This window comes from Nycticebus coucang, chromosome 7 (assembly GCF_027406575.1).
Source record: "Nycticebus coucang isolate mNycCou1 chromosome 7, mNycCou1.pri, whole genome shotgun sequence".
NCBI classification, from domain to species: domain Eukaryota; kingdom Metazoa; phylum Chordata; class Mammalia; order Primates; family Lorisidae; genus Nycticebus; species Nycticebus coucang.
This window is the reverse complement of record NC_069786.1, coordinates 63,723,772-63,746,603: the sequence shown is the minus strand read 5'-3', so window position 1 is coordinate 63,746,603 and position 22,832 is coordinate 63,723,772. Positions and strand designations below refer to the sequence as shown.

At 35.3% G+C, this 22,832-nt stretch overlaps 1 protein-coding gene and 1 non-coding gene across 2 annotated transcripts in view; one reads left to right on the top strand and one right to left on the bottom strand.

The window, feature by feature from the left end:
* B3GALT1 (beta-1,3-galactosyltransferase 1) overlaps positions 1-22,832 on the bottom strand; it is a 561,315-nt gene that overhangs the window by 330,996 nt on the left and 207,487 nt on the right. The gene's annotated exons all lie outside the window — the stretch shown is intronic.
* LOC128591013 (U6 spliceosomal RNA) lies at positions 15,443-15,546 on the top strand. Its single transcript, XR_008381465.1, has one exon. It is a non-coding gene; the product is annotated as a U6 spliceosomal RNA (small nuclear RNA).

Here is a 22,832-nt window from a genome sequence, read left to right as displayed (position 1 = left end):
GGGGAGCTACAAACTATAGGCATTAACTTGCATCTCTGAGAGGAGCTGGAGACTGAAGATCAGCTACATGGACAGTAAGTGACTGAGCACCAGTCAAAACTAGACATCAAGTCTAGGGTGAGTTTCCTGATCGGTAATACTCTTTGAATTGTGGCAACTATCATAGCTGGAGCAAGGTAATGCCATCCACTATTTCATAAGGAAAGGTAACTGGAAGCTCTGTATTCAAACCCCTCCCTGACTTTGCCCCGTTTGTCTCTTTGCCTGGGTCCAATTTGTATCCTGTTACAGATTAGGAATCCCTAATCCAAAATGCTCCAAAATCTGAAAGCTTTTGAGAGATGACATGACAAATACAAGTGAAAAATTCCACACCTTCCCTCATATCTCATGCAAAAACTCACAAATTTATTAAAATTATTGTATAAAATTACCTTTAGGTTATATGTATAAGGTATATGTGAAACATAAGTGAATTTTATGTTTAGATTTGGGTTCCAACTCCAACTGCCCTACCTGGGCTGCCTCCTGGCTCCTTTAGTCTTTAGTGTTTTTAATAAGAAGTTGCAGGAATGGCCCACTTTCATGCTTTACCCTGGATTAGAGTGCTCACAGAAATCAGCCTGTCTACCTCCTACAGACAGTATGACCACAACTGTAGGACCAACTCCAACATATCTTATTTACAAATAATCTAAAATCTAAAAAAATTCTGAAATCTGAAACACTTCTGGTCTCAAACATTTTGGGATACTCTATACAACTGTAATTTTAAGTACAGTGCTTTTTTGAGTTCTATGAGCCATTCTAGCTAATTATTGACCTTGAAGGAGTCTATAGGGACTATGAACTGTAGCTAGCTCGTCTGAAGTGAGGGAAGCTGTGGTGACCCCTCCATATGCAGCTGGTGCCTAATGTTAGCACAGTCTTTTGGGGGACTGTGCTGTCAGATGTGTTTTTTGACAAACTCATCACAGTTGGTATCAGACATATTTGGTAGACTTGCAAATCTTAAGGGCTGCACCCTTAACATGGAATTTAACCCTGAGTACTCTTCCTCTAAAGTCTCCTTCCTCTTGAATGTATACTAGACCTTTGTGGTTGACACTCTGAGCTGGACATTTCAAATCCATTGTCCTTTTCTTGACATTTTTTAAGAGCAGCAATGTACTTATTTGATACAGGTGTTGGATCAAGTTTTGTCAAAGTCAAAATCACAGCAATTCTGTTTTCTGCTCTTCCATTGATCTATGAGTCCCACGTGATCCAGTTCTGGTCCCTGAGCCCTAAATAGATTTCTGCTCATAGTGCCTTATTCTGTTGAAAATTCTGCCTTCAGATGAGAGGGTGCATACAGCTATTCCCTTGGTGCTGGCTTGACTGCCTTGAGTGTAGCATAATGCCTTCCAGGCAGATCATAAGGCTACAAGCCAACAGTCGAAGGAGAGCTGGAATAAACCTGGGGCACTAATGGCATTTTTAAGCCACTACACTAGCCTTGGGCTACCTATTTCCAGACCTGTTATTATGTAAGAAAATAAAACTGTATTTGTTTACAGTCAGTGTATGTCTGATTCCCTGTTGTTTGTAGTCAAATCCACTTGTAATAGGTACATATCCCCCAAAAGGACTAAAAGGGTGAAGCACCATATTTAAGGTCATAGGCTACACAAAGACTGAGCCTTAGTTTTGTGACTCCTACTCCAACACTTTTTCCAAGTTCCTTTCCCCCTATTTTATCCTTTATCTTATGAATGACAGTAACCTTAATGTTCTAAATACTATTCTTTAAAGTAGATGAAATAAATTCTAGTTGGAGAAACTTTAAATAATTTATATATGCATAAAGCTTAATGTTCCATCATCAGATTTCAAGACAATAATTTAACTTGAATAATCAATTTGCTTTTTCAAATTTTTATTTTCTTATGCTTTTAGTATATCTTATTCTCTTGGCATTTACCAACTTCCATCATACCATATCTTATATATTCACATGTGGAGCAGACATTTATACTAAAATCACATTATTCCATCTACCAAAGCATTAATAATCTCAAAGAACTTCTAAAAGGTTATTAATCTGATCTCAGCTGCCCCAAAGCATCTATGTAGTCCTTGGTGAAAATGAACTTTTTTACTTGATTTAAACAAATATTAAATTGACTGAATTAAAATAAATAATTAAATTTATTAAATAAGCTTTCATTGCCCTGTTTTGTTTATTGTTTTAAAAAAGGCATACCTGTTTTAGAGGATAAGTCCTATCCTTCTAGAGAATAAGCTAAGGCACATGAAGTATTTCCTCTGTTACTGACCTAGCAAAGATCATAATTAGTGTGTATTTTTCTTCTGAAATATCTGAACCACATCACAACTTATAAATCTATCACTTTTCAGTTTCTCTAATTGCTTATTATTGATGTTTAATTAGGAAATCTCCTATGAAAGTATTTATAGCTATTTATTTTCACACCGAGAACTTTAAGCTCACACTGCAAAATGTTCTACTCTGCAGTATTTAAAAATATATAGTGTAAAAATAAAGAGACAATATACAAGTAAAGAATGTCACCGTCGGTTTCAGAATCTATTTTTCTTTCCTTTACTTTCAAAAATGGAAACACCTTAATAAAAAACCAAACATAGGTCTATAGAATATCACAGTAGTGAAATGATTCTGCTCATTTTATGCAAACTTTCAAAAACAAGGTAAGAGAAGCAGAATTCCACTTGGTGGACTTACATTTTTATCAATTTCCTGGCAATATTCTCAAACATTTTTAAGAGTAAAGTACCTTTAATGCAAGTAGATCAGTGTCATTCTCTATATTCCTCCATTTCTTTGCAAAAGCATCCTGCTAAATTTATATCTGATTCTTTTGGCATAAAAAATAAGAGTGTCTTCTGTATCATAATACAGATTTAGTCCATAAGGAAGAAATTAGGACTGTGGCTTTCTCCTTCTCAAAATTATAAAAAAATTTAAGGGGGAAATCTGACCTGGCTTGACTATGTTTTAAACACAGTACAAGTGTATAGAAAATCATCTGAGTTCACCATTGTGGAGAGTTAGTGTTTGATAAGATACCTTGCACCAGAATCACTTCTTCAGCCTTATTTTAAATCATAAAATATCCTAGTAAAGAAAATTGAATTCAACTGAGCAAAATTTTTGAAAACACTAAAGAGAATATAGATCAATTATAAAAGGGAAGATCATTTCTCTTTTATGGGAGCAACCAGAAAAATCATTTTACATGATTTTTACAAGCTAATAGGTAAAACATATTTAAAAGAGTATTCAGAGAAAAACACTGAGATACAATCATAGCAATAGAAAATAGCTAATACTTGAGATTTGTTATATCTAAACGTTGGCTCAGAATAATTTATTAAAAGTATTTAACATCCTTTCAAAGTACTCCACTAATTTTAGTGTCAGTATTAACGCTGCCATACAATCATGGAGGTAAGTATCTCTGCTGAGGACACATAGTCACCAGACAGCCACTTCAGGGCCTAACGCTTCATGTTGTGACCCTATGAACACGATTCTGTTTCCATTAGATCTGTCTTTTAAGGGAATAGGTCATGTAAAGAGATTAATGGCTATGGAGATTCAGAACGGATTAATTAGGAATAATGAGTTAAATAATTCCTGCTTTATATGACTACAATTGGGAATCTGGGGTGAACTGAGAGATATTTATGAATGATAATGTAACAGGCCCTCAGTAAATGTTCTGCTGGAACTCTTGCAATGATTAAAAAAAAAAAAAGAAATCTGTCTGTACGGATAAAAAGCAAGCAGAGAATGGAGGCGATTTCCAAAAGTCAAAACAGAAATATTGGGATTACTCTATAAAAAGTTGAATTACTTCAAATCTTCGTCAATTTTATCATATGTAGACAATTTAAATCCTTCTGTGAGACATCTTCAAATAGCTCTAAGAAAAAGGTGGAACAGAGAAAAGGACACCACAAAAATTTTACAGCTTCAATTTACCTAAAAAGGATTTTTCTCATCTGATACCATTTATGTGCAAGTTGTAAAATAAATTAGTACTGAGAGGTGAGGAATAAAATAGAAATGAAAGAAATATGGGCTGGGCTTTAATCAGAGCGAGCCAGAAAAGCTAAAAGTGACAATTTATTCTCTTGATCACATAATCAGAGTAAAATCAAAAAGAGGAATAGAAGGAAGAGTTCAGTGGTAAGAAAGCAAAATGAGCAGCGTGTTTGAAAACCAAGGCTTTAGAACTTACTCTTCAGTGAAAAGCTTATGCATGAAAAGATAGCTAAAAAATAAGTATGAGGCATTAATTATAAAAATGCTATGGCTTGGATAAAATAAAATGTCCTGTTTGGAAGTAATTTCATAATTTTACCCAAACAAAGCATGCTTTTATTTTTAGGTTGTCTTAACAATTGATTTACATGTGTCAAGACTGAATAGTGATAATATCCATTGTTGCCCTTTGGTTGGTAGTCTTGTTTGATAGAGAAAGTAATTGAAGTCTCCAGAATTGGATTTAAGGGAGAGGGTGGTACAATATACAAGTAGGTTTAATGGTACATTAGAAATAATACATGTTAGTCTCACTGGAGTTAGATGATATCTCAAAGTAGTTTTGATTTGCATTTCTCTGATGATTAAAGATGATGAGCATTTTTTCATATGTCTGAAGGCCGCTCGCCTGTCTTCTTCAGAGAAGGGAGAAAGGGGAAAGGGAGGGGAGGGAGGGGGGAGGGAGGGGGAAGGAGGGGGATTAATGGGATTACACCTGCGGTGCATCTTACAAGGGTATATGTGAATCCTAGTAAATGTGGAATGTAAAGGTCTTAGCAAAATAACTAAGAAAATGCTACAAAAGCTATGTTAACTAATGTGATGAAAATGTGTCAAACGATCTATGAACCAAGTGTATGGTGCCCCACGATCATACTAATGTACACAGCTATGGTTTAATAAAAATAAATAAATTAAATAAATAAATAAATAAATAAAAGAAATAATACATGTGAGGGGAGACACGCACAAGGACAACAAAAACAGAAGTAAAAAACAGGTAAGTCATTTAACACCAATTGGAATCTCTAAGAGGTTATAAAAAGGGAAGCATCTGTATTTTTTGGTATAATTTGGATGGAAGAAACATGACACATATTTTTTAATATTTAAAACTAATGAGAATTACTGGTTACTGATTATTACCAGGAGGAGGGCTCAGGGACCCAATAAGTAGGCTAGAGCAGCATTTCTCTAATGTGACTATGATTGTGAATCATATAGGGATAAATATAAATTCTGACTCAGTAAGTCCAACATGGGGCCTGAAATTCTTGTGTCTCCAACAAGGCTACCAGGAGACAAGGATGCTGTTGGATGGGGAATCACTTTCTGAGGAGCAGGGCGTAATGGCGTGGAGGAGGAACAGGTGCAGGCACCTTTTTCTGTACATGAGTTGTATAAATTGACCCAGGATGGAGGCAATCTGGGTGACCTCTGGCCTAGACAGTTTTCTTTCCTACTGACATCTTTATGGAGTGAGTAGGCCACTCTGAGGCAAGACAAAAACAGAGTTGGTAGGATTCTTCTGTGAAAAAAAAAAAGATAACTAGTGTTTCACCAAGCACAAGACCAGAGAAATGATCATTTTGCATTAATTTCTTTAGACTAATTTGTTTTAATAGATTCTACCTGTTCCTAATAAATAAAATCTGAATCATATTCAATATGCCCTTTTTCCTTAGGAAATAGAGTTGTTGGAAAAAAATTATTGATTTGATTATTAGCTGAGATCTGGAAAACAGAAAATAGTTAAGGTTTTCAAGAAAGCCACTTAAATTTAATTTAATTTAGTTAAAATAATATCTGGTGATTTCCTATTTTCATTAATATTTTGTGTAAACCAAATTATATTATTTTCACCACTTCTTCACGTCTTAGGTATGTAACCTTAAAAATAAAGCTGTGAAAATAGAATAAAGGCTATTTTTGGTCAATTATGAACAGAATTATATGAGAAGAGAATGAGTATAGCTTTGCAAGTGATTTTACTATAATTCAGTTGTGCACGTCTCTCTGACCTATAGTTTATGCTTCAATGTCAAAGAATAATCAGCATTATCCTGAATTTTCACAAAATATATTAGTATCATAAGTCATGTCAATGTGAGGTTCAAAATGTGTATCACTTTTTTTAAAGAGGACAACTTATTTTTGCAAAGTAATACATTTTCTGGGTTTATTTGGGATGATAAATAATTTTTGTCTAACCTTTGTTTGATGTGTATACCTTTATCATTCTGGAAATTATAAGTATTTGTAACTTTTTTTGTCCTTGGAGATTTCATTTGTCTGCTTTGTACTGAACTACAAAGGTGTTTTTGTCATCAATAAAGCTAACTCCCTTCTAGTAAAAATCTTTTTTAAATAGAAAAAGAAATGACTATATTCTACCAATCTTCTTTTGAGAATTCTCATCATGTTTACAATATTGGAGAAAAGAATACAGCATAACATAATTCACGAGCTTAACAAGATTACCCTATTTCCATTACTCTTATTGTCATAAGAGTTATTTGTCATTAACTTTTAGAGCTGTACTTTAACAATTAACAAATAAACAGTGTATTTATCCTTTTTACCATTTTTATTTAACTATTACAAATGAAGCATAATCAGATGTTTTCATTTGAACTTTTTATAAGGAGGCTATAATTTAGAGTACAAGAAATATTTATCATATAGATTTTGAGGTACGATTAGGCCTGACGGATAAATTATATGTTTTTTCACATTATTTAACATAAATTGTATTACTTACCAGTGCTCTAGATAAAGATATAGATTATTTTATGTGTGAAAACTATGAGGCTTCACTTAAATATTTTAAAGAAATTCTACTAAAAATTGGTCTTTAGTTAATGTTTTAAAGTCTAAAGCACTCAAAAATGTTATATAAAAGCAAAAGAATGAAATAATACCTACAAAGATTAAAGTGAGACCCTTAATAGTCTTCACCAATATTTCAGGTTGTATATTCTCAACCACTCTACTGCTCTAAAAACATATATGTATATACACTCAGACACACAGACATGCTTGTATATGTAGATATATGCACATACCTATATACTGATATATACTTTAAAAGCATACATGTGTTTGTATGTATTTGTATGCATTGTGATTGGCTAAGTTAAACCAAGATTTTTTATGCATAGTTTTAAAAGCTCTTGTTAGTTCTTTAGTATCCAGATATAGCATAAATCTTAGTTTATCTACGTTAATGTGATGTGGATCAGACAAAGCATTCATGAAAGTAAGAAGCTAAGGAAATAGGTGGATTCAGAGCAAGCATCCAGGAATTTAAAGAAGTATATTTTAAAAGGGTTTCAGATGTCTAGAGATTACATATTTTGGATTACCAATAGAAGTAGAATAAGGAAACAGTGGATAGTGGAGAGAAGTGGTCAGAAAGGTTTCTGAGGCGGGCTTGGACTTGTTGATGCTTTGTAATGACCTCCAGGGAGCAGCTTAACGACCAGAAAGGAGAGGAATAAGGAATGACTCCTAACTGGCTTCAGCAACGTGGTGGATTATGGTTCCGCTTACAGAAATCCTAGAGGGCTAACTAAAGGAAGACTGTATATAATTAACCTCCATCTCTCTAGATTTTAAACCCTCTTCTTCTTTTTTTTTTGCAGTGTTTTTTGGCCGGGGTTGGGTTTGAACTTGCCACCTCCAGCATAAGGGGCCGGCACCCTACTCCTTTGAGTCACAGGCACCATCCTTAAACCCTCTTTTTGATTGTACCCCTTCCTATGCTGTCTCCATTGGATCCTCTCAGAGACACACTGCATGTATAGATACTGTAATTTTCAGTCTTCTTGATCACCACATCCGGCTTCAGAGTTACTTGCATTAGGGATGAGGAACACTTGGCAGGCTTTCGGAAACCCAGGTGGGGCAAGAAGTAGGCAGGTTGACGTTGCTTTCCTAAGTAGAGTGGCAGAGTATTGCAGTGAAAGGGCAATGAACCTAATTTCTTCTGCCATTTTACTGAGTCAGTTTCTACTTCCTTAGTCAATACGACCCCCACGGCTGGCTAGTGGCCTTTTCCCTGTCCCATGACTGCAGCCTGGTTCCTGAAGTCAAAGCAGCGTAGTGGAAGAGCCTGGGAGCCCTGGTTCCTGTAAGACACCTGCCCCTCTTGGAGTCACCAGGGAGTCAAATCCTGTATAAAAGGGACCGGAAATGTGTTCTATTCTTGCACATTCACTTTCCTTTTTTCACCCTTCTCAACACACAAACATAGTTTTATCTCTACCACAAGAACTGCTTTGGTTAAGCAATGTGGCATAGGGAGGGAGAAGGAAGGGCTTCAAGTATAGATTCGAGGAAGTTGCAGAGCAATGATGAATGAGATTGTATATTTACCTTCCTTTTTGTACATTTACCATTTCACGACAAGTAAAATGTTTTCCAGTGTGTAATATAAAAAGAAATTGTGTTTTTTTAATGACCAATGCTTCAGTTGCTTCAATGTCATTTCAGAATTCTTTAATTATTACCATTTCACTCCACTCTCTGTCTCTTACTCCCTCTTCCACATTCTCTTTCTGACTAACATTTAAGAAACTGTGTATCTGGCATGAATTACAATATCTAATTGCAATGCTGTTATAGTAAACACATTTTGTTGAGTAAGACACTTTTGAATCTCCACTTTCTGACCTTGTACACTACTTAAATGCAAAGCACATTTTGCTTCATAATGGCTCTTACTATTGTGTTTTATATAAGAGTTATCCAGTGAAAATGCTACAAATTCAGTCTTTTCTTTAACACTAAAAAAAAAGTTTTCTAATCTAATTACTTTGAAGACATAATTAATGCCAACCACTTATTCCTGGGAAGTAACAGCACTCATTTAATTTGCAGGATGATAAGGTGTACCTCTCCTTCATATGCTTATGCTTTCTGTTTATATTTTCCTTTTGCCTTCTTTTCAGAATGAATGAGTTAAAAGAATTGAGCTGCCGCTTTCTACAAGGCCTGCCAGCAAAATGCTTAAAACTCTAGATTCACTCTGTCAGCTGACTAAGCTTGATTTTCCCAGAGATTCAGTATCCTATATCTGAAGCATTCCTGAAATTACAACGCAGGTGGCCTCTCACAGAGAGGAACGCCAGATGGGCAGGCCTTTCCCTTGAAGGGCCGCAGCTCTGTGTACAATGTGCGCCGGACACCTATGGGTGCCATCTTCATCACACCCCCAGAGCTGTGCATAGTTTGATGTATTCGGCCACGCTCTGTATGCTTACTGCCAATTCACTCTACCGTAAATAGAAGTCTTTGTCAATAAAAAAAAAATCTCTATAATTTATTGTTTTTATTGTTTATACTTTCTAGTAACTAAATCTAAGATAATCTTTTTTTCTTTTCTGTTTCCTCGATAATTTCAGGAATAGGACCTCTGATAAGACAGTATGGTATTATGAAAGATCATGGCCTTGGGAGTCAGACTTCAGATTGAGTCTGGCTCTACCAATTGCTAGCTATATAATCTTGAGAGTACTATCACCAGAACTTTACTACAAAACCTTTGAAAGAACATACTCCAAGAAGAAGGAAGATGATTGCAAAGATAATGATTGAAATGTAAGAAGGAATAGTGAGCAATGAAATTGGTAAAAATTAAAGGATTTCAAAACAATAATTATCAAATATAATAATGTCCATTTGAGTGGTTAAAAATAGAACCAAAACAGTAGGCAGGTACATGTATGATGACAGAGATAACGTAAGTAAACTATGGACCAATAAATCTTACCGGAATAGTCAGGAAAATTCTGAACAAAATTAGTGAAAGGAATATAGTGAGATAAAAAGACAAGTTAGGTTTACCAGTTATGCAAGATTGAGTTAACATCTAAAAATTAATACATATAATACACTACGTTAATAGAATAAAAAGTCAAATTATCATCTCAATAGATTTAGACAATAACATTTGTCTAAAAGGTCAAATTATCATCTCAATAGATTTAGACAATAAACATTTAATAAATATCTACACTCATGTATGATAAAAACTCTCAGAAAAATAGAAACAGAAATAAGTAGAAATAGAAAGTGTATAAGAGAAACCTCCAGCTGATGCCCTGGTGAAGGACCAAGTACAAGGCTGCCCCCCTCTCACTATGGATATTACACGCAGGTCCCAGCCAGTGCAACAAGTCAAGTGACAGAATTAACACACGTAGGTTGGAAAAGATGTAGCAAAACTGTCTTTTTTTGTATGCAGACCTAATTGTCTATATAGAAAACCCTAAGAAATCTGTAAAAGAAAATATAAACTAAATATACAAAAATCAATTGTATTTTTACCTATCAGTAACAAAAATTGAAAATGAAATAAAACTGTTGCATGGTTCTTTTTTAAAAAGGAATAAGCGTATGTAGGTTATATATAAGGATAACATATATGTGAGTATGAAGGATCGTTTATTTTTAACCCTTTTCCAACAACCAGGAGGAGTTAGTGAAGAGTAAATACTTGGTGTGTATATGTGTGTAGGTGAGAAAAGAGTAAAGTAAGAAAGTACATAAAAGCATGGACACAGAACAGTATTTGATTTGAAGCAACAAGCAAAAAAGACATAAAACATATCTATTTAGAATAGTGTTGCCTCTAAATAAAATTATAAAATTATTCTTTCTTTTGAGACTGAGCTCACTGTGTCACCCTGGGTAGAGTGCTGTGGTGTCCCAGCTCACAGCAACCTCAAACTCCTGGGTTTGAGCAACCCTCTTGCCTCAGCTTCCTGATTAGCTGGGACTACAGGTGCCCACAACAATGCCTGGGTAGTTTTTCTATTTTTGGTAGAGACAGTGTCTTGCTCTTACTCAGGCTCATCTTGAACTCCTGAGCTCAAGCAATCCACTCTCCTTACCCTCCAGAGTGCTAGGATTACAGGTGTGGGCCATCGCACCCAGTTTAAATAAAATTATTCTTTAATTATTTTTAAATTTCAGATTAATAAGAGGGTACAAACGACTGGGTTACATTGTTTGCATTTATTAGGTAAAGTCAATTTGAAGCTAAGCCCTTCACCCAGAGGGTGTAAAATATTATTACATTGGTAATCGTACTTTAAAGTTAATGTTGCTCTTTTGCTATGTGAACTTTGGTATTTGTGTTTTGGTAGGAAAACGAGACAATAATCATTTAAAGCCAAATAATAAAAATAGCTGAATGGATAAAAAGAGGTATCATGACCAAAACACTAAAATACTTGGAAACACTTAAAAAATTTCTTACTCATTAATTATTTATTCAACAACATGCAACAAACATGAGCTCCCCTTATTCTGAACCCATGTCCTGAATATGGAGGTGAATCTACTGAAGTATTTTGTATGCAGAATTAATTTCTATGTACCCAGAAGGTCTACAAAAGAAATGAGCTTAAACTGTTGTGACTAAATCTGATTTGGCTTAAAAAATTAGAGGTGTTCAATTAAAAGAATAATTAAATATTGGAAAAAGGTTTCCCATCAAGGTTGTGAACGGCTAAAAGAGTTATAAAAATAAGACAAGCACTCAATAAAGATGGATGTTGTTTTGTGAGTGCTGTCCCTCTAGGGTGGGAGCCAATTCAGAGAAGCCTTTGGGTTCTCTTCCCTCCTTGATGCTCACATTTTATAACAGCTGTTTCACAGCCTCATTTAAACATCAAATATCCAACAAAATGGATCAGACAGTCTAATCTTGCACAAAAAGAGAACTGAAATTTTATTTAAGAAATTATATAGCCAGATGCAGCCGCTCATGCCTGTAATCCCAGCATTCTGGGAAGCCCAGGTGGGTGGATCGCTTGAGCTCAGGAGTTCGAGACCAGCCTGAGCCAGAGTTAGACCTCATCTCTAAAAATATCCAGGCACCTATAGCCCAAGCTACTCTGGAGGCTGAGGCAAGAGAATTGCTTGAGCCCAAGAGTTTGAGGTTGCCGTGAGCTGTGATGCTACGGCACTCTATGGAGGGTGGCAAAGTGAGACTCTGTCTAAAAAAAAAAAAAAAAATGTTATGAAAGTAGATGCATACAATGCATTTGTGAAGCAGCCATTCATTTTTTCATTCTCTCCTTTTAGGAAGATATTTAATGAGCATCTATTAGGTGCCAAACACTGACCTTGGAGCTTAGAAGTGATAGAAAGCCTATGCTCTTGTGAAACTTGCATTCCAGTGGGGGAAACAGACAAAAAAGAGATAAACAAAAATATGTAATAAATCAGGCATTGTAGGTGTGATGAACAAAGATACACTCAGATGAGAGGAAGAGGGAAACATAAGCACTATTTCATTTAACACTGGGCAGCAGAGAGGTAGGACTTGTTTGAGAAGGTAATTTTGAGCAGGGACCTGGAAAAAATGCAAATATCTGAAGGAAGAAGGTTCTCTAAGCAAAGATCAATGTCACAGACTCTTGATTGTTTTTTATGTTCAAAGAAGGAATGGGCAAGGGGAGATTTGTAGGATGTGAGCTCCGAGCAGTAAACAGGGGCCACATCAAGGGAAGACTCACAGGCCGTTGTGAAGATGTTGAGTTTACTTTAAACATAATGGGACTCCAGTGGACAGCTTGAAGGAGGAGAGTGATATGATCTGATTTGTGACTTTAAAGACTTATTTTGGATGCTATAGAAAGAATAGATTTGGGAGTAAGAGTCTCCATATTACAGGCTATTGAAGTAATCCAGGTAAGAAATGGTGAGGTTTCTAAAAAGAGCAGGATGAGTAGCGATTAAATTCTGGGTTTTAAGATGTAGCCAATGGGATTTACTAAAAGAGAGGATGTGTGTTATGAGAAAAAGAGAGGAGACAAGGGTGATCCCAAGTGTTTTGGTCTGAGCTACTAAGAGATGGAGTGGCTGTCACTTGAGAGGGGACAGCTCTTGGTTGTGTCACTGGCAGGAGAGTGAGATCAGAGACTCAGCTTTTGATATGCTGAGTTTAAGAATTCTATTACATGCCCTGTTGGAGATGTCAAAGAGATAAATTTCAAGAACGTGACACCAGGTTAGAGGTCTAAGTTGGCAATATTAATTTGCTAGTCGCCAGTGCATAGATGGTATTTTAACACGTGGTGAGATAAGGAAATAATCCACACTGAAGCTTTGTGATATACCAGCTGTTAGTGTTAGGGAGGTGAGAAGAAGTATAATAAAATTAGAGAGCAGCCAGCCAGGCCATGTCCCAGGGGCCAGTGAAGAATTTGTTCAATACGGATTGAGTGATCAAGGTGTCAATTCCAGTTGACAGGTCCAGTAAATGAAAACTGAGAAATGATGCAGATTTCAATGAGATGGGAGACCACTGGACTGCAGTGTCCACTGAGGTGTTTTGATGGAATGGTAGGAAAAAACAGAGAAGCAGGAGGTCGATCCAGGGTCTAGGACACAAAGCAGAAGCACAGGAGGCCCCCTAGGAATGCTAAGATTTCCATGTGTAGAAAACAAAGCAAAATAAAAGCTATTGCAACAATTACTGCCTTATTTGATGTAAAGCAGTTTCTCTTTTATATTCTCACATTATTCCACAAAGACATGCACTGATGGTAGGTGAATTAACAACAACAACAACAAAAAAAAAAAGAAAAAAAGAGAGAGAGAAAAGAACAAAACAAAAAGCATGGTATAAAAGCATTGCAGTTCCATTTCTTAAAAGAGTATTTTCATAAAGAATCGTTTTTATATGAGAAAACTGAAGGCACAGAAGGGCTAACTGACTTGCCTAATGTCATACGACAGAGCATACAGAATGGACATGCACTCTTGTCTCCTTGAAGCAGTGCACAGGGTCCCTCACCACCTGACTGTGGAAAGTGCTGCGTAGGGAATAAACAGCAATTCCGGAGTGAATCAACTGAGAGAGGCTCTCTTAAACAGTGTGGACAGGAGCTCCAGAGGCCCAAAATAGACCTAAGAGTGAAAAGGGACCAGATCTTCAGGGGCCAGAGGGCAGAGTTGTTCAGGAGGAAGAAATAAAAAATGCAAAGTCTCTGGCAGAAGACAAAAATTGATGTTGTCTTGGAGTAGAGCAGAGGCCAGCCCAGGATCATGGAGCACAAGAGGGAGCAGGAGAGCAGAGCAAGAGGGACTGGAGAGCTGGGCAGGGATAGAGCCCACCTGACCTCACGGACCATGTGGAGCCGTGCGGCTTGTATTATAAGTGCAAGTGAAAGATCATTTTGACTTCTCGGCTGCTAGAAAACTGAAAACCAAATGTATGGCCCGTCTCTTCATGATATATTGCAACATGCTTTTTCTGTTTGAAGCTTTTATCTGACTTAATCTTACCTTTCATTCCATACCCAGTTCCTTCCCTTACTCCAAATCAAACAGGAACGACAACTGATTGAAATGTTTTCTTTCTAAAAAAAAAATCTGTGCATAACTTAACACAAGTTTATGTGTTCACATATTAAAGTTAACACATAACTTTAATAATTATTCTTTTTCTGGTTCGAGTAGGCAGACATTGGGTTCTAAACTTGGTATTGCCATTACATATGCAGCTAATCCTAGGAAAGTCACTGGATATTTCTTCAACTCTTAGAAATAAAAAAGCACACTGTTATAAGATCATAAAAGATTACAAATGAAAATTATAAAATTATAAATAAATTCATACAATTATTGTGCAATAAAGAAGCATGCAATATGGGATCAAAAAATTTTGTGGGAGAGATGAATATACAAATGTTTGAAAATGAAGTATTATGATTTAAGGTTTTGTGAAATGGAAGGCTTAATTTGCTAGTAAAACTTGTCTGAGCAAAACTATCTCTTACATCTAAATTACATGATTTTCAGGTCTAGTGTAGAAAAGTAATCATAAATGTATTAGCCTGTCCCTGTTCCTATAAAATCAAGGTATAAATCACAAAAGAAAGAAACTTATTTGTATCAAGCACAGTGGATAAAGAATTAATATCCTTAATATGAAGAAAAATGATTAAAATCAAACAAACACTATAGCCATAGGAGAAAAAAATGGGCAAAGGACATAACAGATTCAAGATCATAATATTGAGACTGGTGTCATATGGACAACTCACAACATCATTAATGTGGCTGCAAATCTTGTCATCTATACCGAGATATTAATCTTTTATTAATATTAAATTAATATTGACCATAGTTTCACATTTAGGAATTTCCTCCAAAGAAATGAGAAACAGAAAAAAAAAGACTGGAAGGATTGTAAACATCACATCACAGAATATGATTTAATAAATTTAGACAAATTTAAGAGACGTAATAAAATGCAGATACTAAGGAAATACATTAGAAGATAATAGGGAAATATGATTTATTTGGTTTTGATTAGAAACAAAATATAGTTGGACATGAATTTAATAATATGTGCTGGCTTTGGTATCACAAATACTAAAGTGAGAATGACACAGAAGATCAGCATGGCACCTGCGCAAGGTGACACGCAAATCCGTGAAGTGTTCCATACTTGAAAAAAAAGACAAAACATACATTTCATAATGTAATACACTGCCTTCGAATATATATTCATAGAAAAAATGTTGGAAGGAAATACAAGATGATATTAACGACTGTCCTTGGTAGAAATATTGGCAATTGATCTTTTTCACTGTATGTAAAATACTGACAAAGACCATGAAGTGCCTTTGTAATTAGTAAGAAAAGGAATACACGCAGTATAATTACCCATTATGAAAGAAGGTGAACATGCCAAAATTTTCTTTTTTTTTTTTTTTTTTTATTTTTTTAAGGTTTTCTTTTTTTTTTTTTTTTTTGTAGAGACAGAGTCTCACTTTATGGCCCTCGGTAGAGTGCCGTGGCGTCACACGGCTCACAGCAACCTCCAACTCATGGGCTTAAGCGATTCTCTTGCCTCAGCCTCCCGAGCAGCTGGGACTACAGGCGCCCGCCACAACGCCCGGCTATTTTTTGGTTGCAGTTTGGCCGGGGCTGGGTTTGAACCCGCCACCCTCGGCATATGGGGCCGGCGCCCTACTCACTGAGCCACAGGCGCCGCCCCATGCCAAAATTTTCTAAGCTTTTAGATGCAAAAATGCAAATTATGTTTTTGTGTACACATCTGCGCATGAGTCCTTGGGCCCCGTGCCTGTGGGAGAGGTGAGCACACACACACATTGTGCATGACAGAATGATACAATATGATCGCACACGTATTTCTGGGCATCTACATGAGGGAAACGAGCCCAACGCTTTTCATGAACATGTATATCTCAACTTCTGTCTATTGAGTTTTTCTAATAGCATGAAGGAGGGGTTGGTTACCATGGCTCATGGGCTAACCCTGGCCCGTGGCTTCGTCATACGTTGTCTCTAACTGCTACTCGACTATACCAGCAGATTCGCACAGTCATGACAAAGGAGTCTAACCCACAAAGCCTAAAATATTTACTATATGTCCTTTTACAGAAAATCCGAGTCTAACAGTCCAACAGAGTCATACATATTTTGAAGTAAACTTAATACATACTAAATTAGATAAAAAATGTATTTTCATATGATTTATATTGTATGCCCATTTCAATAAAGTTATGAATAGTCAGAACAACGTGAGAAATGTGTACAGGGTAAGATTAAGTTTAAAAAGTGAATACGAAATGTAGAGATAACACAATCAAATGACATCACATAAATCTAGGACTAGAAAATGATTGAAACAAAACACACCAAATTTTAATAATTGTGTGTTTGAAGGTGAGGACATGAGCGATTTCCCTCTCCTTTTCTCTTTGGTTAGGGTGTTTTTCTCAAATATGTCATAATGAATATGCTTTGCTTTTATAAGGGAGAAATATTAGATATATTCTTCACAAAAATAATACTCAAGAAGTAAGCATCACAGTGCATTATGGCCCATACATGTAAATTTAAAATATAAAAAAATTTAAATCAAGTTTTAATTTTAGAAATTAAACAGCAGAGTAAAAAGTAAAACAGCTGAACATCATATAATTAGCTTAGAGAATTAAATTACTCCATGCTAGCTAGATTATTGATAGGTTTTATTCTTCAAGGGAAGCAGGGAAATCTAAGTGTCTATTCTGGAACTCTCTAAAGACTGTGTACTATCTAAGTTCATCTTTAAAAGGAGTCAAGGGAAGAAAGATAATAGATAACTCATGATTAGCAATTAAGAATTTGTCTTCTAATTGTTTTTCTGTAATCCACAGTTCAGTATTTATGTCTTAAACGAGCATTTGACATAAGCATAGCTTTGTTGTCTGAGGTTATAAAAACCTTATATACTTCATGTATAAGAACAGATATTTCTTTATCTTGTATAAACTAAGCTCAAAAATAGATTGTGGTTATGGGATCGCTAAACACAGAAGATAAATCTATACTATTAAGATACTTGCCAAACAAGTAGTCTCACAATGATTCACTATAGCTCAATTCATTGTAATAAAAATTCATTTCTGTAACTGGTGTAGAATCTCTGCTAAAGTTTAGTAACTGCAGTAAGTGACAGAGGAGCAACTAAGCTGCAGAATATGCTGTAGTTGGTCCTGAGAATTAAGCAATTATGTGTAGAAGAAAAATTTCCAAACGTGGCCTGTAACATATTTTCCTTTTAGAGAGGAATGTCTCATTGGCTGCTTTCAAATAAGTACATTATAGTGTGGCTTTGGATGATTAAAAAAAAAAATTGCAATGATTGACATGCTTACTAGGCCAATTTTTATAGGAACAGAAATGATAAAAGCTAAAACAATAATCAGGCAAACAATTCTCACTTGTGAATGGGGGATTTATGGACACATACATAAAAATCTAAGATTTGGGTATGTAAGAGTGTCAAATCATTCACTTGTATAAATTAGTTTTGGGAAAAAGTATTATATGTTGTTGTTTTGCTCATTCAGAAGAATGTATTAAATATATCTTCCAGATGTAAAAATATGAGTTAAAAAAATTTTAACCAGAAGGTATAAAATAAGAGATTGTATATTTAACTTCATAAAACATCTGATGCATAAAAAGTATGTGTGGTCTGGACAGGAGTGGTAGGTCATGCCTGTAATCCCAGCACTTTGAAAGTCCAAGTGAAAGGATCACTTGACGTCAAGGAGCTGGAGACTATCCCCAGCAACATAGTAAGACTCCATCTCTACTAAAACTAAAAAGAAGAAGTCAGCCAAGTGCGGTGGTTCACACCTGGAGTCCAGCAGGGACACTGAGCCAGGAAGAGCTGTTGATCTCAAGAGTTTGCAGTACAGTGAGCTATGATGAGGCCACCACATTTTGGCCTGGGTGACAGAATAAGAAAGACTCTGTCTCTAAAAAGCAAGCAAACAAACTAACAACAACAAAAAAGAAAGTATATATCATTTATAGTCAGATGACAAACTGGAAAGAAAACTGGAAAAACATGCAAACCCACAGCACATCAGGGATGGAGAGCTGATTTCTTTTGTGTATTAAATATTTACAAATGAATAAGAATAATCCAATAAGTAAATTTTCAAATGCATAAAGAACATAACACTTTACAGAAAAGCAAGAAAAGCAAAATCTTGTGTCTTCCAATAGAAAAGATAATATGAAAAATGCAAATTAGAATTACAAAAATTCTAGTGGGTAAACTTCTTGCTCACAGGGATACAGATGAACAATTATGAACTACTTTACAAGTTTATGGAGAGGAAGAAATTAGTAAATGATTTGTGGATGGGAAGAGGCATGTTATGTACACTGTCAGTGCTGGATGATACAGAGAAACAAGAAATATTAGAAAGAATGTGTACTACAAGACTGGCATTGGAGACATAAGCAGGAACTCAACATTTACCCTAATATCTTAATAGCTACACTGTGCAGAATATAGTGCCCTGTATTGTGACAGTGGCCAGATAAACAGGGATCATTTGGGGGAGAGAGAAGAAAGTTACCAATGTATGATTCTAAACTTGAAAATATTCAAACCTTTTAAACTAATAATCTCAGTCCTAAGACTAAAGAAAGAATAAAAGTTTGGCTAAATTTGTTGATAAAGATGTTCACTGTAGCATTATTTCTAATATAAAAAATGTAAACAAATGTTCTAAGATTTAGATAATATGTAGGCAAATTATAGAATACACCTTAAATGGAACATTGTACAGTAATTAAAGTAGTATTTTTAAAGAACAACAGATAATAATTAGGAAACGGGGAAAAAAAGATTATATTTTCGCACACACTATGAAAAAATGTAGATTTCAAAAAACCATTTTGAAGCAAAATAAACTCATACTAACTTGACATAATGTGTCTGAACAGGATCTAGTTTGAAGCACTAAGTAGGGTAAGACATCAGTTTAAAAGGAGCCTCTATGAGGGCATGTGAATTCTGCTAAAACTGAAGCAAGAAGAAATATCAAATTTATGGTAACGCTTGGGTGGAAGAATGATGCAATCATTATTGCTTTACAAAATGTTTGTGCCAACAAAGCTCCCCAAAGAAATCAGTGGTACACAAATGGATAACTCGATTTTAAGAAGGGATGAGATGCTATTGAAGACAAAGCCCACAGCTGTAGATCATCACAGCAGTTTGTGAAAAAAAAATTAATTTTGTTTGTGCCCTAATTGAAGAAGACCAGTGATTGACAGCAGAAACAACAGGCAACACCACAGACGCCTCAACTGCTTTCATTTACACAATTATGACGGAAAAATTAAGACTGAGCAAGCATTGCCAAAACCATTGCACCAGATGAGCCACAGGCAAAAGCAGAGCTTTTAATGAAAATTTTAAATAAGCAGATCAAGATTCTGCAGTATTTCTTTAAATGATTGTAACAGGAGATGAAACATAGTTTTGCCAGCACAATTCTTGAAGCCAAAGCACAATCTAAACAATGGCTGCCAAGAAGTGGAAGTGATCTAGTCAAAGCAAAAGCAGACTGGTTAAGAGAAAAGGGCATGGAAACAATTTACCGAGATGCTCAAGGCACTTTGTTTGTTAACTTTCTCAAGGGCCAAAGTACAATAATACCTGCTTATTATTAAAGTGTTCAAGAAAGCAAGATTAGCAAAAAAATTCCCAGAAAAGCTTCAGCAGAAAGTCTTTCTCCACCAGGACAATATTTCTGTTCATTACATCAAAAAAGGCCAATTTTGTGAGAATTTTGATGAGAAATCCTTAGGCATCCACTTTACTCATTTTGACTTTTTATTTTTTAATTTTAAAATATCTATAAGGGGTGTCTATTTTTCCTCCAATCATAATGCAAAAAATATTGCAATCATATGGATGAATTCCCAAGACCTTCATTTCTTCAGGATGAACTAAATGGTCGGTATCATCACTTACAAAGTGTCCCTGAACTTGATGGAGCTTATGTTTAGAAAGAAAATTCATATTTTTTATCTTTTAATTCCATTTTATTATAAACACTTTGAAGGCCTGTCATACATTTGACCTCATTTTTCATGTTACCATACTTCTCTTATAAAGAGAAAAGAAATGCTTATAAGGAGGAAAATACAAAAACATAAAAGGGAAAACCACCAGGTAACAGAATGACATGATTATGTTTACCGGCAGGGATTATGAATATTTCATATTTTAGTTGCACTTTTATATATTCTATTTTCCAAATGCCCTACAATGACCACTTACTTCTGTTAAAAATTGATGTAGACCTTTTAAATTAAAAAAAATAAAAGTTCTTGAACAGTAACTTAATATATTCAAAAAGCCTAAAATAAAGTCAAACTTTTCAGTGTTACTTTTAATACATCAACAACTGGCTAATATGCAGAAAACATATGGTACATATAAAATACATTTACAAAATCAAACCTTGAATGGCTAAGGTTTGTCAAATAAGAAATAAACAGGAAAGAATTATATTTAATTTAATTGTTTATCTTAGTAAAGTTACCTAATTAAAATATAAATATTTTCCAAGTTGGTATTACTCAACTTGATAGAACATTTATGGCAATTGTAGAATAATTCTCAATACTTGTTCCAGCAGGGGGTCATTTCTCAATTATTTTTTGTATTCTGCAGCAATGATCTGTGCTTGATACGCCTATGAAGTGATTTACAATGGTGTGAAGCTAAAGGAGAAATGAATCTACGTTCTATTTAAGTACCTCCTCAATTATGTGTAGCCTCATATAAAAGGATGACACTAGCAGCCATTTGACAAGTTACATACTCTAATTGTTTTTTCAAGTATTTTGTTTTGCTCAAAGAGTAGAGATCACTTTGCAACATGTTCTTTACCACCCATATCCTCTTGCTGCTCTGTAAGAATTCCAATGGGATCTAAATTATTGCCTTTGGATAGTTTCCTTACACGTAAGACTAATTACCCTGTATGAGAATCAAACCTGTAATTTTAGTCTCATTAGCATCATTTTCTGACCGATTTAACTGTCTCCTATTTACTGATTCAAAAATCAGCAAATGGAAAATTATATTTTCTTAAGCTTAATATAAATTCGCACTTCTCATTTTATTCTTTCCAGCAAAAGGCTCACAATAATGAGAGCTACTAAAGTTATTCGACCCTTTCACAAGTGGTTAGGTGTCTTACGAGAAATAATTGTAAAAATCGATTTAAAGAATAACTGAATATGAAAGACAAATCTTTGGACTATTAGGGTAGAATGTGAGAGAGTAAAGTGTAACTAAGTGCTGAATGCTGGCTATTTGCTCTATCTGGGGAATGAGTTCAGCATCTTAGAGCTGACAGCACCAGCATCCCGAAAACTTCACAATGTTTTATCTCTGTTTGAAAGATAAGGGTCTGCTATATTTAGGTGAAAATCTAGAACAAAATCTTGTCTACACCAACTTGCTACAATGCAATTGAAGTAAAATAGTAATGCCCGACCCTTTCCCTTCTCATAGGCTTGACTGTTCTCTTTGCCTCAGAAATCTAGCTTTTGTCTGGAAGCCACTTATGATCAAAGTTCTACTGATAGAACCACATTGCATTCTCTGACCAGGAAATCCCATAGCAAGGAAAGTTCACAGATGTTAGGATCAAAGGAGATTATATTGGTATAATAAAATCGTTTTTGTAGACTTGAGTGCCACACAATCAGAGGTTTGGTTCATAAAATTAGAGATAAGGATTTTATCCTAGGATTGTTTGGGACTGAGCAGTGATTAACTTATGGAAACATCTGCTTTGCTTATGTAAATCCAGCATTGTGGTGTCTGCAGAATTATTCATAAACCTGCCAAGGAATGTAAAAGTGGACGATCATAGTAAGTGGCAGATGCTTATGTCCAGTACAAAGCTCGTTTAAAGTGTCACATGTAGCTGTCCGCTGACTGTTGAATCTTTAGAGAAACTTCCAGTTTACCTTAATTAAATCAAATAATGCAATTCATGGGTTGTTTCTGGACCACTGCTCTTATCACTCTAATGGAAATCAATAAAAAGGTATGAGGCTTACTTATAAAACAGAAAATAAAAGTTCATATAAAATTTCAGAAAAGCATTCCTTGATTACATGGGCAATACACTAACTGGCTAAAAGCTGTTTAGCAGTAGAAATGACTGCAGTATAATATTTGCTGTATTTTTAACTACTTCATGACTAAAAATATTTTGCATTGAGAAGATTTTCTGGTAACTCCTATAAACAAATGCTATCTCTATTAGAAAACAGAAAAGCTTCGGCTGGGGACGGTGCCTCACCCCTATAATTCTAGCACTCTGGGAGGCGAAGGCAGATGGAATTGCCTGAGCTCACAGGCTTGAGACCAGCGTGAGTCACAGTGAGACCA